Genomic DNA, 19284 nt, shown 5'->3' with positions numbered 1-19284 from the left:
ATTTGCATAAACTTATATTTTTTTCATGATAGTTTCAGATGATTTTCTTACGTATTTTCATCAAGAATACCACAGCAGTGATAATGTCTTGCCTGCTTCCGTCACCTGATAATCATTTGTCCCAATACACCTGATGTTCACTGGTTCAGGTGCTTTCTGCAGATTCCTCCATGATGTTCAAATATTTCTTTTATCTTTAATAAGGGTTTTGTGTGATTCACTGAGAAATGTGCATAAACCATCACAGTAAATCTGGAAATTCCCATTTCTTCTTAGTTTTCCTTTGTTTGTAGTTTGTTTTTGAAAAATGAACATTTTCACCTTTCTTTATTAAAGACATTGGCTTTACAAGTGGAAGTTGTAATCAGTCAAGACTTGTTCTTCTAAGTTTCCATTATACTCCACACTCATCTAAAATATAGCTCAACTCAAATGATAAATATTTTCCATGAAATCAGGGATTCAGAACCAGTAGCTCTACCTTATTTTATATCATTGTGTGTGTCTCCCCTAGTGTATTTATAAAATACAAATTTTTGCTGGGAGGTTTTTGAGAACTGATTCAATCTCCTTAATAGTAATTTGGCCTGTTCAGATTGTTTTATTTCTTCATGATTCAGTCTTTTTATTTTTTATTTTTAAATTTTTTCTTTAGCCCATTGATTCTTTAGGATCGTGTTGTTTAATTTCCACATACTTGTAAATTTTCCAGATTCTTCCTGTTGTTCATTTCTGGTTTCTTACCATTGTAGTTGAAAAAATACTTAGTATGATATCAGTCTTCTTAAGTTTGCTAAGACTCGTTTAGTGACCCATCACATGATCTGTCCTACAGAATGTTCAATGTGCACTGGAGAAGAATATGTATTCTGCCCCTGTTTGATGGACTGCTCTGTTTTTGTCTGTTAAGTCCATTTGGTCTAATGTATAATTCAAGTTCAGTACTTCCTCATTGATTTTCTTTCTGGATTCATTGTTCAAAGTTGGGTATGAAAGATCCCTACGATTTTTTTTTTGTATTGTCTATTTCTATCTTCAAATCTGTATTTGCTTAACATCAGTCCTCCACTGTTAAGGCGTATTTATTTATGATTGTATTCTTGATGAATTGACAATGTTATCATTATATAATGACCTTATTTTTGTTGTTGTTGCAGCTTTTGGCTGATTTTTATTTTTGTCTTGTGGAACTGTAGCTACCTCTGCTTTCTTTTGGTTTCCACTTGTGTGGAATATCTTGTTCCAGTGCTTCATTTTGAGCCTATTCGTGTTTTTAACATTGAAGTGAGTCTCTGATAGGCTGCTTATAGTTTGATCATGAATTTTTATCTGTCTAGCCACTCTCTGACTTTTGACTAAAGAATTTAATATATTTATGTTTACAGTAATTATTGGTAGGTAAGGACTAACCAATGCCATCTTACTGTTTTCTGGATGTTTTGTTGTTTCTTGTTCCTTTCTTCCTCTTCTGCTTTTTTTTGTGAATTAGTGATATTGTGTAGTGGTATATTATGATTTCCTTCTCTTTTTATTTTCTAAATCTACTCTAGGTTTTTGCTTTGTGGTTCCATGAGGCTCACAGAAAACATCTTATAGATATAACACTCTATTTTATGTTGATAACAATTTAACTTCCATCACATACAAAAAATCTACTCTTTTACTCCCCTCCATAAAATTTTGTGGAGTTTAGCTCTTTGTATATTGTTTATACATTAAAATGATTATAGCTGCAGTTATTTTAATCATCACATACTTTAACCTTTATACTAAAATTAACTGGTTAACACACCACCATATCACACTATTTAAGTATTCCTACCTTAACTATATACTTATGTTTACAAGTCTATTGTGTATTCTCATATGTTTTCATGGTACTATTTAGTTTTATTTTAGCTTGAGAAACTCTTTTAGAATTTCTTTTAAGACAGATCTAGTGATGATGCACTCTCTCAGCTTTTTTTTTTTTTTTTTTTGAAAGAGTTTTTAATCTCTCCATTTAAGAGGGACAGCTATGATGGAGACGATTATCTTGGTTGACTTTTTTTTTTTTAATTGAACAATTTGAATCTATTATCCCACTCTCTCCTGACCTGTGAGGTTTCTGTTGCGAAATCAGTGGATAACCTTATGAGGGTTCTCTTGTAAGTTATAAGTTCCTCTCCTCCTGCTGCTTTTAAGATTCTTTGTTTTTGATAGTTGACAGTTTTACTCTAATGTGTTTTGGAGAAGACAGTTTTTTGAGTTGAGTTTGGTGCCTATGAGCTTCATGAACTTGGATATCCAAATCTCTCCCCTGATTTGGAAAGTTCTCAGCCACTATTTCTTTAAAGAAGCTTTCTGTCTCTATTTTTTCCTTCTAAGTCTCCGTAATTCACAGAATGTTTCTTTTGATTTTATCCTATAGATCACATAGTTATTCTTCACTCTTTTTCTCTTTGTTCTCCTCTGAGTGGATATTTTCAACTTACTGTCTTCTAACTCACAGAAAATTTCTTCTGCTTGACCTGTTTTGATATTGATGATACTTTTTAGCATTTCTTTTTTTCCTTACAATATATTTAACATATAATATTTGAATTTAAGGTGTACAACATGGTGATTTGATACATTTACGTATTATACTATGATTGCCATTGTAGCAGTAGTTATCATTACTATTTCTTTATTGTGTTTAGAAAAATTAAGTTCTAGTCTCTTAGCAAGTTTGATGATTATAATAAAATACCACTGTCTAGATTCTCTATACTGTGCATCAGATCTTTAGGAATTATTTACTATTAGTTAAAAGTTTGTACCCTTAAATAACATCTCTCCTATTCCCCACATCCCAGCCCCTGGCAACCAACATTCTACTGGTTGTTTTTGTGAGTTTGGCTTTTTTTTTTTATTTTACAAATAGATGATATCACATAGTATTTTTCATTATCTTTTTGACTTATCTCAACATAACTTACCCAAGGTACTCAATGTTGAAAATGGTAGAATTTTCTTCTAATGACTGATAATATTCATTGTATGTAAATATAAATATATAAATATAAATATCACATCTGTCTTATCCATTCATCAGTTGATAGGAATTTAGGTTGATTCCATATCTTGGCTATTGTGGATAATGCTGCAGTAAATATGGAGGTGCATATATCTTTTCAAGTTAGTGCTTTTATTTTCTTTGGATAAATACCCAGAAGTGGAATTGCTGGATCATATAGTATATGTATTTTTAAAGTTTTGAGAAACCTTCATATTGTTTTACTTAGTTGCTGCAAAACATATATCCCCACTAACATTTCACAAGTGTTCCCTTTTGTCCACATCCTCACCACCACTCATTATCTCTTGTTATTTAATGATAACCATTCTAACCAGTGCAAGATAATATCGTGTTGTGGTTTTGATTTGCATTGTTCTTTTTTTTTTAAACAGATTTTTTTTTAATTAATTAATTTATTTATTTTTATTTATGGCTGTGTTGGGTCTTCGTTTCTGTGCGAGGGCTTTCTCTAGTTGCGGCAAGTGGGGGCCACTCTTCATCGTGGTGCACGGGCCTCTCACTATCGCGACCTCCCTTGTTGCAGAGCACAGGCTCCAGACGCGCAGGCTCAGTAATTGTGGCTCACGGGCCTAGTTGCTCCGCGGCATGTGGGATCTTCCCAGACCAGGGCTCGAACCCGTGTCCCCTGCATTGGCAGGCAGATTCTCAACCACTGCGCCACCAGGGAAGCCCTGCACTGTTCTTATGATTAGTTAGGATGACATTTTTATATACCTATCAGTCATCTGTATGTCTTTTTGGAAAAAAAAAATTATTTCCTTTGCCCATTCATGAAACCAAACCATTGTTTGGTTTCATATGTATTTTATGAGGCTTTTTTTTAGGTATTTTAATTATGTGCCTTTTATCCAATATATGGTCCACATTTTTCCCCATTTTTTCCACATTTTTTCCCAAAAGTATGTTGACTTTTCATTTTATTGATTTTTTAATTTGTTGTACAGAAGCTTTGAAGTTTGGTTTATTCTCCTTTGTTGACTTCTGCCTTTGTTTTTTGTGCTTTTGGTGTCATAGTCAAAAAGTCATCAAAACAAATTCAGAGGAGTTTCTTATGTTTCTTTTAGGACTTTTATGGTATCAGGTCTTAGGTTCAAGTCTTTCACCCATCTTGAGTTCATTCTTTTGAGTGGTTTAAGACAGGGGTCCAGATTTACTTTTTGCTTGAGTTTATCCAGGTTTTCCAACACCATTTATTGAAGACACTATTATTTCCCCATGGTTGTTCTTGGCTACCTTGTCAAAAATTAGTTAACCTTCTATGTGGGGGTTTAATTCTGGGCTCTTTATTCTGTCCCTCTGGTCTGGGTGTCTATTTTGATGCTAGCACCATACTGTTTTAAATAGTATATATTGTAGTAGAGTTTGAAATTAGGAACTGTGATGATTCTGGTTTTCTTCTTTCTCAGAATTGTATTCATTTCTTTTCTGGTTTGATAGAACGCTTAGAATTGATTTTTCTATTTCTGTAGAGAATGTCATTGGATTTTTGGGAGAGGTTTCTTTGAATCTACAGATGGTGTTGAACTGAGGACTTTTAAATCTTAGAAATTCCTCCAACCTATGAGCATGGGATATCTTCCCATTTGTTAGTGTCTTCAATTTATTTTATCAATGCCTTGTCGTGTTCAATGTAGAGACGTTTCACCAACTTTGTTAAATTTATTCCTAAGTAATTTATTTTTTTTTTGATGGTATTGTAAATTAGTCTTCTTTATTTTTTCAGAGAGATGTTTCACTATTTGTGTATAGAAATACAACTGATTATGTGTGTTGATTTTATACAGTGCAATTTTACATACTTTGTTGATTAGTTACAACTTTTTGGTTGCTTCATTAGGATTTTTTATATAGAAAATTATATCTTCAAATAATGACAATTTTAGTTCTTACTTTCTTAGTTAGATGTCTTTCTTTGTCTTGCCTAATTGCTCCAGCTAATACCAATACTTGCAGTACTATATGTACTATCCATAGTAGTCTCTTATGATCCTATGTATTTCTGTAGTATCAGTGGTAATGTCTCCTCTTTCATTTCTAATTTTGTCTTCTCTCTTTTTTCCTAGTCTAGCTAAAAGTCTGTGAATTATATATTTTTTGAAAATCCAGCTTTTAGCTTGTTGATCCTATTGATTTTCTTGTATCTATTTATTTCCACTCTAGTCTTTATTATATTCTTCCCTCTAACTTTAGGATAAGTTTCTTATTTTTCTAGTTCCTCGATATGTCGAGTTAGATTATTTAGGCACTTTCTAATTTCTTGCCATTTGCACTTATCGCTATACACTTTCCTTTCTGGAATGCTTTTGCAGCATCTCATAGGATCTGGTAAGTTGTGTCTCCATTATCATTTGCTTTAAAGTTTTTAAAAAGTTTTCCTTTTGATTTCTTTTTTGACTCATAGACTTTTTTGGAAGTGCACTGTGTAGTTTTCCCTTCTTTGTAGATTTTCCAGATATACTCGTTGCTTTCTAGTTTTATATCATTGTGTTCAGATAGTTGGTATGATTCTGATCTTCTTAAATTTGCTAAGACATCGTTTTTCATATAGTCTATCCCGGAGTATGTTCCATGTGCACTTGAGAACAAGTTGCTGGATGGAATGTTCTATATATGCCTGTTCAGTCCATTTGGTGTATAGACCAGTGTATATACACTGGTCTATATACATAAATCCTTGCTCATCCACTATATGGATGATCTGTCCACTGCTGAGAGTGGAGTATTGAAGTTCCCTACTATTATTGTATTGTTTGTTTCTCCCTTCAGATCTGTTAGCATTTGCTTAATATATTTAGGTGCTCTGATGTTGGGTGTGTATCTGTTTACAATTGTTACATCTTCTTGATATGTTGACCTTTGTATCATTATATTGAATATAATGACTTTCTTTGTGTCTTGATATTGTTCTTGTTAAAGTCTGTTTTGTCTGATATAAGTATGGCTACCCCCACATTATTTGGCTTCTACTTGCATGGAATATAATATTCCACCTCTTTATTTTGAGTATATGTGTGTCTTAAAGCTGAAATGAGTGTCTTACATGCAGAATATAATTGTACCTTATATATTTTTTATACATCCAGCCACTCTGTGGCTTTAATTTGTGAATTAAATCCACTTATATTTAGAGTGAATTTTGATACGTAAGGACTTAATACTGCCATATTATTAATTGCTTTCTGAATGTTTTATATCAGTGTTCCCCAACCTTTTTGGCACCAGGGACCAGTTTCATGGAAGACAATTTTTCCACGGAGTGGGAGGTGGGGATGGTTTCAGGATAATTCAAGCACATTATATTTATAGTCCACTTTATTTCTATTATTATTACATTGTAATATATAATGAAATAATTATACAACTCACCATAATGCAGAATCAGTGGGAGCCCTGAGCTTGCTTTCATTTGCCACTCGCTGATAGGGTTATTTTTTTGTTTTTTAATTTATTAATTAATTTATTTATTTTTGGCTGTGTTGGGTCTTCGTTTCTGTGGGAGGGCTTTTTCTAGTTGCAGCAAGCGGGGCCACTCTTCATCGCGGTGCGCAGTCCTCTCACTATCGTGGCCTCTCTTGTTGCGGAGCTCAGGCTCCAGACGCGCAGGCTCAGTAGTTGTGGTTCACGGACCCAGTTGCTCTGCGGCATGTGGGATCTTCCCAGACCAGGGCTTGAACCCGTGTCCCCTGCATTGGCAGGCAGATTCTCAACCACTGCGCCACCAGGGAAGCCCCATTGATAGGGTTTTGATATGAGTCTGCAAGCAATTGATTTGTTATGGTCTCTGTGCAGTCAAACCTCTCTGCTAATGATAATCCGTATTTGCAGCCGCTCCCCAGTGCTAGCATCACTGCTTCAGCTCCACCTCAGATCATGAGGCATTAGATTCTCATAAGAAGCATGCAACCTAGATCCCTCACATGCCCAGTTCACAGTAGGGTTCACGCTCCTATGGAATCTAATGCTGCCAATGATCTGAAAGGAGGCAGAGCTCAGGTGGTAATGCGAGTGATGGGGAGCTGCTGTAAATACAGATGAAGCTTCTCTTGCTTGCCCACCACTCACCTCCTGCTGTGCGGCCCAGTTCCTACCAGGCCACGGACCAGTACCAGTCCATGGTCCGGGGGTTGGGGACCCATGTTTTACATTTCCACTGTTTCTTTTTCCCCTCTGGTTCTGTCTACCTTTATAATGGGTGGTTTACCATGTTGGTATGCTCTGTTTCCTTTTTTAGTGTTTGTGATTCTACTAAAAATATTTGCTTTGGGGTTACCATGAGGCATACATAAAATAACTCATAGTTAAAACAGTCCGTTTTATGTTGATAGAAACTTATCTTTGTAGGCCTGTAAATGTTCCATTTTTAATTCTCCTTTTATATTTTTAATGTCAGAATACACTTCATTTTATTCTGCATATTTTTAAAAAAGCTATTGTAGCTATAGACTTTTCTATTGCATTTTTCATTTCATCCCCAGAATGTTTTTGGTTCCTTTTTTTTTTTTTTTTTTACAGTTTTTGTCTATTTTTGTTTTCTTCATGTTTTTTCTGATTTCACTGAGTTGTCTTTCAATCTTTCCTTGTAGCTCACTGAGGTTTCTTATAACAGTGTTTTTGAATTATTTATTAGGTAGATTGCAGATTTCAAAGTCTTTGGGATTAATAACTGGAAGACTCTGTAATCCTTTAGTTGTGTTAGGTTACTTTGAGTTTTAAAAAAAAAATGTTCCTGGCGTTTTGTGCTTCTGTCTTCACTTTTGAAGTAGCAGCCACCTACTCCAGTGTTTGCTAATTGTCTTCAGGAGAAAAACACCTTCTGTTGGCCCTCTAGACATAGAGTGTCTGAGGCTTTCTCGTCTGACCTTCTATGTATAAAAGTGTTTCATGCTTCTTATTTCATCTTTTGGCAGAATTCTTGAGCTTATATGCTCTATTTTTATCTAGCAACACAATAGGCTGGGGGCTGATGATAGAGTCCCTTTTCTTCTCCTAAGGGTGGTGCTAATGCAGAAATTTATGATCTGTCTCTGGCCTGCAGATGTGAGCCAGCTTCCTTTGTGTGTTATCAAGCTGTCAGCCAAAGCCTTCCCTCACTGCCTTGGTTGTGAGCACCAAGTAAACTAGCCACAATGTGGATAAACTAGCCACAGTGTGGATATTTGTATAATGTGTTAAGAGCACTGAGGGTGCCCACTGGCCAGTTGGGAGGATCCATGTGTAAGGCATCCCTATTCGCTCATGGATGGGCTTCTTGATGGAGTCTGTGATACAGCAGGTAGAATCTGCACCACATCAATTTCTTCTAAGAATCCTATCTGCTACCTCTTCCCACCCGTCATTCATCTCATAATTCAGCACTCTGAATGGGGCAAGAAATCAATGGGCCTTTTTGGCAACATCCCACACAGTTGGAGAAGCTACGTGTTAATTCACATGCTCTCACTTGCCCCTGCAGGGGAAATCATGGGCCAGGAAGAACCCTCTTGGCCTTTAGTTGTTCAGTCTTCGGGGAAGCTTGATGTTCGTCAAGTGAAACCATTCCTTTTACTTTGTTCAATTCATGCAAACTCATACATATTTTTTTTTTTTTGCCCCAACATTATGCCAGTACTTCTCTACAAGAAACCTGAATATCCACAAAAGCTCTTTCGTTCTTAAGTGATGGATTAAAACAGGATTTTCCAGGTACCCCCAGGCTGTAGCCAAGAGGGTATGGAGCCAGTTAACAGATGACTGCAATGTCCAGAGCTGGGACTGAGGTCTCTATGCCTAATACCCTGTGCACAGGTAGGTGAGACTCCTCCTGTTCCCCTTGACATATTTTGCTGGATCCCACAGCTCCCACAAAGACACTTTGGTCTGTGAATGAAGCCAAGTTGTTATTAAAGGGGGGGGGTATAATGAAACACATCTTATTCAATCATAATGCTGATGTAACTCCTCACAGAAGTATATTCAAGTCAAAGTGAGTAACTCAACCTGAGCTTCTTTTACTTTGCTTTTATCTTTTTTCACTCATCTTGAAGCCTCAACCATGAGGCCACCTGGAGTCTCCCATTCTTCATTTATTAAGGGAAGAAGTCCTAGAGAGAGAGAGAGAGAGAGACAATTCCAAGGGATTGATAGATTCTCACATGGAAAAATGATTAGGTCCTTTGTCCCTCCTAATAGAACCCCACTCTCTATAAAACCACCCACACTTTCTTGACCCAGGTCAGAGTTTCTTCCCATGCTGTAAAAAGACAAGAAGAAATCAGGGAGCTGTTACCCTTTTTCTTCACCTCCAGTTCTCTTTGCTTTACATCATTATTACTTGGAAAACATTTAAAAATTCCCATGTCCAGAACTTAAAAGGATTCAGTAAATTAGTATTTCTGGGCATCATTACTTTTAAAAGATCACCAGCTTATTCAAAATGCTATCAAATTGAGAATAAGTACACCTGCCCTACTTAGTTAAAAAAAAAAGTGCGTGTGAGTCACATGAAAATACTGTTAAAACGCACTTTCTGACCAGGAGGCCTGAGTTATGCCTAGAAGACTGAAATCTGAACACAATTCAGGGACAGAGACTACACTGAGACTACTAAGGTCCTCTTTACACTCATGTAAATAAAACTTGGTAACAAGAAAAAAAACTTATTAGAGATGATTGGAAGTGAGGATATTTGTACAATATAACACATTGGGAGGATCTCATTATCATGAAGAAACTAACCAAATATCATTTCAAGTGATTTTTAATAAACGAAACATGTAAAATGAAGACAATATCCTCCATTATGGTTATCAGTACAACTTTCTCTCAGAGACAAAAATTCTAGTTTCAGTAAAGGCTCAGCTTAAAAAGTACAGACCTTTTCATCCCCAGAGGTGTCTATTTTATCCAGAGTTTCCCAAATTCCAGTCACTTGCACAATGAATACAAATAATTTTTAATTATTTTCCTACTGACATAGCTCTATATTTTACAGTGTGTTGACTCAGTTTCTTATTAATTTACTAATATTTTCCTTTCAGTTTTATTGAGATATAATTGACATATAATACCATAGAAGTTGGAGCTATACAGCATAATGACTTACATACTGTGAAAGGATTAGCAAACAATTAAAAAATGTTCTAATTTACTAAATACTTTATATGACAGTTTGGTAATCTCCTTTTAAAACATAAGTTAGGGCTTCCCTGGTGGCACAGTGGTTAAGAATCCGCCTGCCAAAGAAGGGGACATGGGTTCCAGCCCTGGTCTGAGAAGATCCCACATGCAGCGGAGCAACTAAGCCCGTGCGCCACGACTACTGAGCCTGCTCTCTAGAGCCCACGAGCCACAGCTACTAAGCCCACGTGCCACAACTACTGAAGCCCACGCGCTTACAGCCCATGCTCCACAACAAGAGAAGCCACCACAATGAGAAGCCCATGCACAGCAATGAAGAGTAACCCCTGCTCACCCCAACTAGAGAAAGCCCACATGCAGCAATGAAGACCCAATGCAGCCAAAAATAAATAAATTAAAATAAATTTTTAAAAAAACATAAGTTAAATTTACATAATTCATAACATTACATGAAATTGGCTGTGAGACCCTCAATATTATTTGGTGTTCTGAAATCCTTACATATACCACAGCTGGGAGAGTGCTGATTCATGAGACACTGATTCAAGAGCAGCTGACTCTGCTTTTTTCTTCTTTCTCTTACTCCCGTAGTCACCTCCTAGACATGTTATATTGGAGGCTGAGGCTTCTCTGCCATGGGGGGAGAGTCACTCTCCTCAGAAGATATCAGAAGGTCCTCATGGAGAACATGGACTGGGACATGGATCAGTATCACTCATATTACTCCAAGATGTGAAACATATGACTTGTAGGAGGAGGCATCTCAGGAGGATGAAATGCAAGGGTTGTTCTGAACCTAGACCCAGCATCCCCCCATCCCTTGTCCCATCTCATGAAGACAATTCTGAAGAGTTGGCCTGGAACATGTTTAGATGGTGGGGGTTGGAGGACAATGCAGGCCTGGATTGTGCTCAGGTGAGGTGAGGTGAGTTGAGTAGAGGCTGGGGGGTCAATGCTTAGCATTGGGCCAGACTTCCTCATGGTCATTTGGTGTGCCTGTTTGTATCCAAGTCCAGTTGTACTGGGAAGAGGATGGAGACTATGGACAACTCGACAGGTCAGGTCTCTGAGTATCCTCAGAGGATAAAAAGGACCTGAGTCTTACTTTTTTGGAAGGTAGGGTGGGGGTGTGGGTAGCTTCTAGCAAGTCTGGATGGAGAGCTGGGCAGATCTCTTGCCCAGTGCCTGAGTTTGGAGTCCTGGCCAAATTTATGTTTGACAAGCTATGGTCTGGGCATTGAGTCTACTTCAAGACACTTGAGTTACGCCTTGTGGTTGAGGACACGGTCCAGACCAAATGTCTTGGTGGCAAGCTGAGAAACTACAACTGATACCACAGAAATAACAACAATTAAAAAAAAAAAAAAAAATATATATATATATATATATATAAATACTATGAACAATTATATGGCAACAAATTGGACAACCTAGAAGAAATGGGTAAGTTTCTAGAAACATAGAACCCACCAAAACTGAATCAAGAAGAAATAGACAATTTGAACAGATCTATCAATAGAAGTGAAATAGAATCTGTAAATTAAAAAATTCCCTGCCAACAAAAGTCCAGGACCAGATGGCTTCACAGGCAAATTCTACCAAACATACAAAAAAGAACTTATACCAATTGTTTTCAACCTCTTCCAGAAGGTTGAACAGGAAGGAATACTCCCAAAGACATTCTATGAAGCCACCATCACCCTGATCCCAAAACCAGACAAAGATGCTACCAAAAAAAAAAAAAATTACAGGCCAATATCTCTGATGAATATAGAAGCAAAAACTGTCAATAAAATATTAGCAAACTGAATCAAATAACACATAAAAAATCATACCATGACCACACTGGATTTATCTAAGGGTCAAAAGGATGATTCAACATACACAAATCAATGTGATACACCATATCAACAACAACAAAAAAAGACAAGAGCCACATGATCATCTAAAGAGATGCAGAAAAAGCATTTCCTAAAATTCAACATCCATTCATGATAAAAACCCTTGTGAAAGTGGGCATAAAGGGAACATATCCCAACATAATAAAAGCTATTTATGACAAACCCACAGCCAAAATACTACTCAATAGTAAAAAGCAGAAAGCCTTACCACTAAAATATGGAACAAGACAAGGATGCCCAGTCTCACCACAGCAATAAGACAAGAGAAAGAAAAGGTATCCAGATTGGAAGAGAAGAGGTAAAATTTTCATTATATGCAGATGACATAGTACTATATATAGAAAACTCTACAGACTCCATAAAAAAACTAGAACTGATAAACAAATTCAGGAAGGTAGCAGGATACAAGATTAACATACAGAAATCGGTTTCATTTGTTTACATTTACAATGAAATATCAAAAGAATGTAAACAAACAATTCCTTTTAAAATCACATCAAAAAATAAAATACTTAGGTGTAAACCTCACCAAGTAGGTGAAAGATATATATGCTGAGAACTACAAAATATTAATAAAGGAAATTGAAGATGATTCAAAGAAAGGGATATTCGATGCTCTTGGATTGTAAGAATTAATATTGTTAAAATGGCCATAATATCCAAAGCAACCTACAGATATAATGTGATCCCTATCAAATTATCCATGACATTTTTTACAGAACAAGAACAAATAATCCTAAAATTTATACAGAACCATAAAAGACTGAGAGTTGACAAAGCAACCTGAGGAAAAAGAACAAAGCAGGAACCATAAACCCTTCCAGATTTCAGATACTACTACAAAGCTACAGGAATCAAAACAATGTGATATAGGAGTGGAGTCAAGATGGCAGGGTAGGAGGACACAAGAGTTCATGTCTCCCAACAATTAGGGCACCTACCAAGCACTGGTGGGGAACCACAGACACCTAATGGGATGGGAGGAACCCTGGAGCGACCAGGTAGGACATGGGGGGGAGGGAGGGGAAAGGAGAAGTGGAGGCAGGATGGGACCAGTACTCATGAAGGGAAGCTGGGGGAGGGGAAGGGTACCCATACCTGGAGGGGCCCACCCACAGTGAGGGGAGCAACGGGGACAGGGAGAGACCCTCAGGAGATTGGAGGAATGAAAGGGAAAGCAGCTAGCATGTTCCCCACCCACTTGGGCCCTGGGGAGCCTGCTGAGGTCCTGGGCCTTATCCTCTGCCTTCCTAGGCCCCCTCTGGTCATGTGGGCCCTGAGGGTGTGGGTGGGGACCAGTGCCCCTGAGGGGTAGCTGGGGGAGGGGAGGGGTGGAGATTTCCCAGGAGACCCCAAGGGGGGCAGCAGCAGCAATGAAAGGAAGTGACAGAATCCTGCAACTCTGTGAGGGTGAGTCCCTCCTGGTTCCTACACTCTTTCCCTCCTGGGTAACCCTGATTGGTCTCCCTATCCCCTTTTGTGTGAGGAAATTGTTCCCATTCCCTTCTGACCAATGGGGTCATTTAGTGGACCTTTCAGATGCCATTTTCCTCCATTTCTTTCATTCTGCATTCTTCCTTGCCTCTCTGGGAAGAAAAGAGTATGTTGGCAGGGGAAATGAAAGTCATTTCAGCCATACTGTGCCATAAGCTGAATCCTTGAAGTTAGAAGAGCCAGTTTTCAATTGCGAGGCATCCTCCAAAATTGGCCATCAAAACTCATTTCACCATCACAGGGCCTGCAAGACACTAAGCAGTGTACAGTCCCAAGAAGAGTGTATAAAAACCTTGTCTCCATTAGTTGAACAACAGACATTGATTACAACCTTCCTCTTTTTCGAGCTGATGTTTAAAATGTATCAAGGTTTTTGGTGACCACCCCAGAGGTTGAGTAACTCATTACATTTAAGTTGACTCCTTGTCTGTCTCTTACTGTGAAATTTAATATAGGAGATGTTGTTTGGTTAATTTTAATTCTTACGGGACGATGAGGAAATTCTAACATATTGTCTTTCTGTTTTTGGTGCTCTCCTACAGCCTCCACAACGGCCAGTGCTCATCCAGGCATCCAAGAGGAAATCTGTCCTGGAAATGGATCGCCCGATTAGCTCACTGATCAGGAATGATGACCTGAAATCCACCTGGCCCTCAGGGCGTCCCATCAAGAGAAGTTTGGTCCAGGACTCCATAAGCAGTATCCAGGCACCAGGCAAGAGATCTGCTCAGATCTCCACCCTGGCTTGTCTGAACCCACCAAAGAAACCCAGACTGAGTCCCATCCAATTTCCCAAGAAGAGCACCCTGAGACCAGATCCAGGGGTTTTCCAGAATCTGCAGCCTCCACCCAGTACCACCGGACCTGGGCCAACCGTGGCACCCCCAGTGACCAGGAAGACACCCACCCAGGTGCAAAGCATTGACCTCCAGCCTCCACGCAACACATCTTACCTGAATACTCTCCAGGCCTACACCAGAGTCCAGCCTCCACCCGTCAAACATGTTCCAGGCCAGCCTCTCAGGATGCTCTTCAGGAGAGTAGGCAAAGCCTGGTGGAGCTGCACATACATGACATCTCCCTCTTTGTCTCCTGCTGAGAAGCCAACCCCTCCTGCGCAGAGCCCACCCATGGGCAAGAAGTCTGAGGAGCACTGTGCCCCAGGCCACTGGAGTGTCCTCTATGATGACCTTCAGATTTCTTCTTCCTCTGAAGAGAGTGAGTGAGAGGGAGACACCAATGACCACTAAGACATGTCCTTCAGCCCCAGGTACCCTGGAGGTGACTGTGGAACAGAGGAGGGGAAGTCCCAAGGAGTGGCCTGTCCCAGGTGAATCAGTGATTCTTCACCTCTGGGGGGTGGGTGGGTGAAACAATAGTGGAAACCCAGGTTTTGCTTAGGGACACACATGTGGAAAGCACTGCATTTTCTCCTGATGGAATTAGAGTCAACATGGAAATGGTGCTTATCAAACTGGAATGTCAATTCTTTTGCAAGCTCAATCCTTTGTAGACAACTTTGAGACAATTCCACGAGAAAGTTTTAACTGTGGTGTAAATAGAAAGCTGTGGTGAGAATCTGGAATTGGTGGCAAATGTCTGAAAGTATTGCACGTGGCTAAAGGGCCTAACTCTGCTTTATAGAATGACAGCAGGGCCCTGAGTTAAGATGAGATTTGTGGATTCTGTGGACTTCTTTCCATGTAAATCATACAGGGGACTGCTCCTGTGGCTTTATTATTATTATTATTGTTATTTTTCTTAGTAAACATTATTCTAAAGCTTTAAAATTTTTCTTTCAATACCAATAAAATTCTGGGCAAAACAAGTCAAGTCATGGCATACGTGGTTTTTATTTTTCAGCCTTGAAGATCCCCTTGACATTTATTTTTCATCCTCAAAGCTTACCCAAAAGACCACTCACTGGTCAGTATATGCACATACACAGTGTGCCCTTGTCAGTGTCAGGCATGGAGAATGTGATGAGGACTGTAGGCTGACTTGTTCTCACTGAGGCCCACATGCCACTCTGAGGGTGAATTTTAATAGCTACATATGCCTCAATCTTACTTCAAAGGATCCCACGTTTCGGCTGTCTGTTTTGAGGCCCGGGTATTGGGATTTCAGCTGCTCTCCAGATGAGTGAATTAGGCGGCAATGTTTGAGAACCACTGGAGGTGGTGTGCCAGGATATCCCCTAAGTCCCATGTCATCTCCTTTCTCTAACATAGGACACAATCTGACTAGGACCAAGGAAAACTGTGTAGCTTTATAGAAGGAACTTCCTGGGAGGAGCCAATGGCTGCTCCCTCAATCCTAGAGAACACCTGTTTGGGGAGTATGTCTTCCTTCTGCAGAACTCTGTACCTCCAGGACAGAAAAACCACTGTGGCTGGAGGAAACCAAAAGGTCTTTTAAATATGGAGGAAATAGAAAGGCTCCCCTTTGGGCTACACCCAGAGCCTGCTACAACTGTGGATATGAACCTGTCTCCAGTGACCTATGTCACAGTTTATGCCTTTTCCTCCCTTGTCTTCTGACCAAATCTGGCCCTTTTACTGAATGATGGACTCTGACAAAACCCAAATAGCTCTACTCTTTCCTTCTATCATTGCATAGGGTTTGAGTAGGCACTGACTCTACTTTCCAGAATCTTCTAAGCTTCACTGAAGTAAAGAATAGGCGTCTGTTAGAGAAGCCATTTGAGATTGGAATGAAGGGATGGGTGCAAGAACTCTGACCTGCCAACACAGGGAGCATGGTCCCAGGACACATGAATGTTACGTTTTAGTAATTCAGCATTGATGTGAGGCTCACTGAAATCAAGTGATGTCAGTTAAGGCAAGGTATTTTTTGTTTGTTTGTTTGTTTAATCTACCCAGGGCAAGTCAGGAAACTCTTTCTTCATACCTGATAGAAAATTCCCAGACAGAGTAAGAAAAAATTGGTTAACCTATATTTTAAATTAATTTTTATTGGAGTACGGATGCTTTACTGGCTAACCTATTTTTTAAATGATATTTCAAGCAGCCCAATGAACAAAGATACTGGAAAATGTGAAATTTCAAGATATTTAGAAACTAAGAAAAATGATGGGGTGCCATTTGAATGAATCACAAATTTATTTGTAACTTATATGGCTTCTAAAGGGGAGTGAAATAGAACCCATGAATTGTAGGGAATGAGAAAAAAAATTTGGTAGGTCAATAGAGAGATGTATAAATACAAAGATAGATAGAGACATTCATACTCACATTATATATATATTCATACAAAGATGATTGATATTAGATGGATATTTTACAATGTGTTATTTTAAAGCAATTTCTCTCCCCACCTCCCCCCATTTTTCTGCCAAGGTCATGGTCCTATGAAATGCAAGAAACTTAGCTCAGAGATGACTCTCTGCCTCCCAAAGAATGGGGAATAGAAATGATAAATAATATCTGAGGTCTTAAGGGGGGAAATTGCACATTCTGCCTAGGCATTATCCATTCTTCATGACCCAGTGATCCATGGATTAGGAATGATATGAAGCATTGTATAGCCTGTCTTTTCCTCTAGAAATAGTAAAATTTCTAATTCTGTATTCCACTCATGGCATTTCTTGAGTTGAGTTTGGGTTAGTTTGGGTTATAGCATGCCAGATTGCAATTGAGAGATCCTTTATAAGAAGTTCTGAAACAGACTGATAAATCATTCTGCATGCTATATATTTCATGAAGATGGCCATGCAATGACATGGACATAACCACTGGGATTCATAAAATCCCAACGCAAGTGCTGTGAAGCAAAGTGGTAGCTATCTTTCTATAGGCTTGGATAGGCCAAATCATTATTTGTTCCTTCCTACCTGAAACCTCTTCATTTGACCGTATGAGAAAGAAAATGCAACCCCACACCAAAATAAAAGCTAAAAGAAAAGAGTTCAAATACCCAGCTATGAAGCTACCAGTCTACTGGATCAGAAAAGATTCCCCAGGTAAACCTGTAAACGAAGGTAGACTCATCTTTTGTCATATGGGAAAGCCTATTTTTTCAGAAGTAGGCACACTTGCTTTGATGTTCAAATGCCTGTATGAAAGTATTAAATGAAGGCATCCCATGTTTGTATGATTGGTATTTTACTGAATAAAAATTCTATTTCATTTTCTCCTCTCTGTGGAGAGTATGTGTGGCCGTTAGACCTTAGTACCTCGGTGATGTTGCTGTTTGCACTAATATACGAAGACAAGGGAGGCCCTAGGAAATACACTCCAAGTGATATTTAAATAGTAAATATTATGTTCTCTATATTTTACCATGATAAGCGTTGTGGAATTTAGAAAAACATAGACATGCTAAAAAAAAAAATAGTTGTTCTTTCCAAAAATAAATATACTGCTAAAAATAGACACAAATGTCCAGATAAGCCTAAAATGCATGAAAACACTACAGCACAACTTGCAGTCACACCCTTTGATGTAAGGTGTGAAAAAAGGTGAGAGATAAAATTCCTTGGGTGGGAAAGACTCAAGGAGATCATGTGACCTTAAAGCCCTATATAAGTCAGCGAGGCAGGGCTGTTCCCCACTGAAACTGTGGAATTTGGCAATGTGACTGTTCCACTGTCACAACCACACTCTGACAAGGAGATTGGGGTTCTGCAACTTAACCTGATTTGTTTTGCAGGCAAGAAGAGCAGCAGAGGAAGCTACTCCCTTGCTCAGGAGGGGCCCACCCACAGTGAGGGGATCAGCAGGGGCGGGGAGAAACCCTTGGGGGACTGGAGGATCAGAAGGGAACTAGGCCAGCATTTCCCCTGCGCACTCGGGCCCCCAGGAGCCTGCTGAGGTCCTGGGCCAGATCCTCTGCCCTCCGAGTCCCCCTCCACCTGCGCTGGGCCTAAGCCCTACCTCTGCACCCCCGCCTAGGGACTTACCTCTGCACTGCACACTCTGAGGCCCTCTCCAGCCATGCTGCCTTTTCCAGGCTGTGTGGGTCCTGAGCCTAGGCCTCGCCCCCACCCTAAACCCCACCCCCACCTAAGCCCCGCCCCCCACAGCCAAGGACTTTTCTGGCCCTTTTTTTTTCTATTTTTTTCTTTTTTTGAGGTTGTGGTTCTGTTTTACCTTTTTGTTGTTGTTTCACTTATATTTTTATTTTTTCTAATGAATTTTTAATTTTTCTAATTTTATTTTATTTTATTATTCTTTGTTATTGTACTGTTCCTTTTGTTTTTCTTTTGACGTGCCATGTGACTTGCGGGATCTTGGTTCCCAGTCCAGGCGTCAGGTCTGACTCATATGGTGGGAGTGCCAAGTCCAAACCACTGGACTAACAGAGAAACTCAGACCACAGGGAATATTCATCAGAGTGAGGTCTCCCAGAGATCCTCATCTCAGCACCAAGACCCAGCTCTATCCAACTGCCTGCAAGCTCCAGTGCTGGATGCCTCAGGGCAAACAACCAGGAAGACAGGAACACAGCCTCACCCATCAAAAAAAAAATGAGACGACCAAAAAAATTGTTACAGATGAAGGAGCAAGGTAAAAACCTACAAGATCAAATAAATGAAGAGGAAATGGGCAACCTACCTGAAAAAGAATTCAGAGTAATGATAGTAAAGATGATAGAAACTTTCAGAAATAGAATGGAGGCAGGGATCATGAAAATACAAAAAATTGTTTAACAAAGACCTAGAAGAGAACTAAAGAGCAAACAGTGATGAAC

At 39.1% G+C, this 19284-nt stretch overlaps 1 long non-coding RNA gene across 1 annotated transcript in view; it reads left to right on the top strand.

Annotated features, from left to right (window-relative positions):
- Nucleotides 1-8809, top strand: part of LOC137761331 (uncharacterized) — a 71820-nt gene extending 63011 nt beyond the window's left edge. Inside the window, exon 4 of the long non-coding RNA XR_011073415.1 lies at nt 8667-8809. This is a non-coding gene — a long non-coding RNA (uncharacterized lncRNA). The remainder of the gene's footprint in view (nt 1-8666) is intronic.
- Nucleotides 8810-19284: the final 10475 nt, after the last annotated feature.

This window comes from Eschrichtius robustus, chromosome 1, assembly GCF_028021215.1.
Source record: "Eschrichtius robustus isolate mEscRob2 chromosome 1, mEscRob2.pri, whole genome shotgun sequence".
NCBI classification, from domain to species: domain Eukaryota; kingdom Metazoa; phylum Chordata; class Mammalia; order Artiodactyla; family Eschrichtiidae; genus Eschrichtius; species Eschrichtius robustus.
This window is presented reverse-complemented; position numbering and strand designations above follow the sequence as displayed.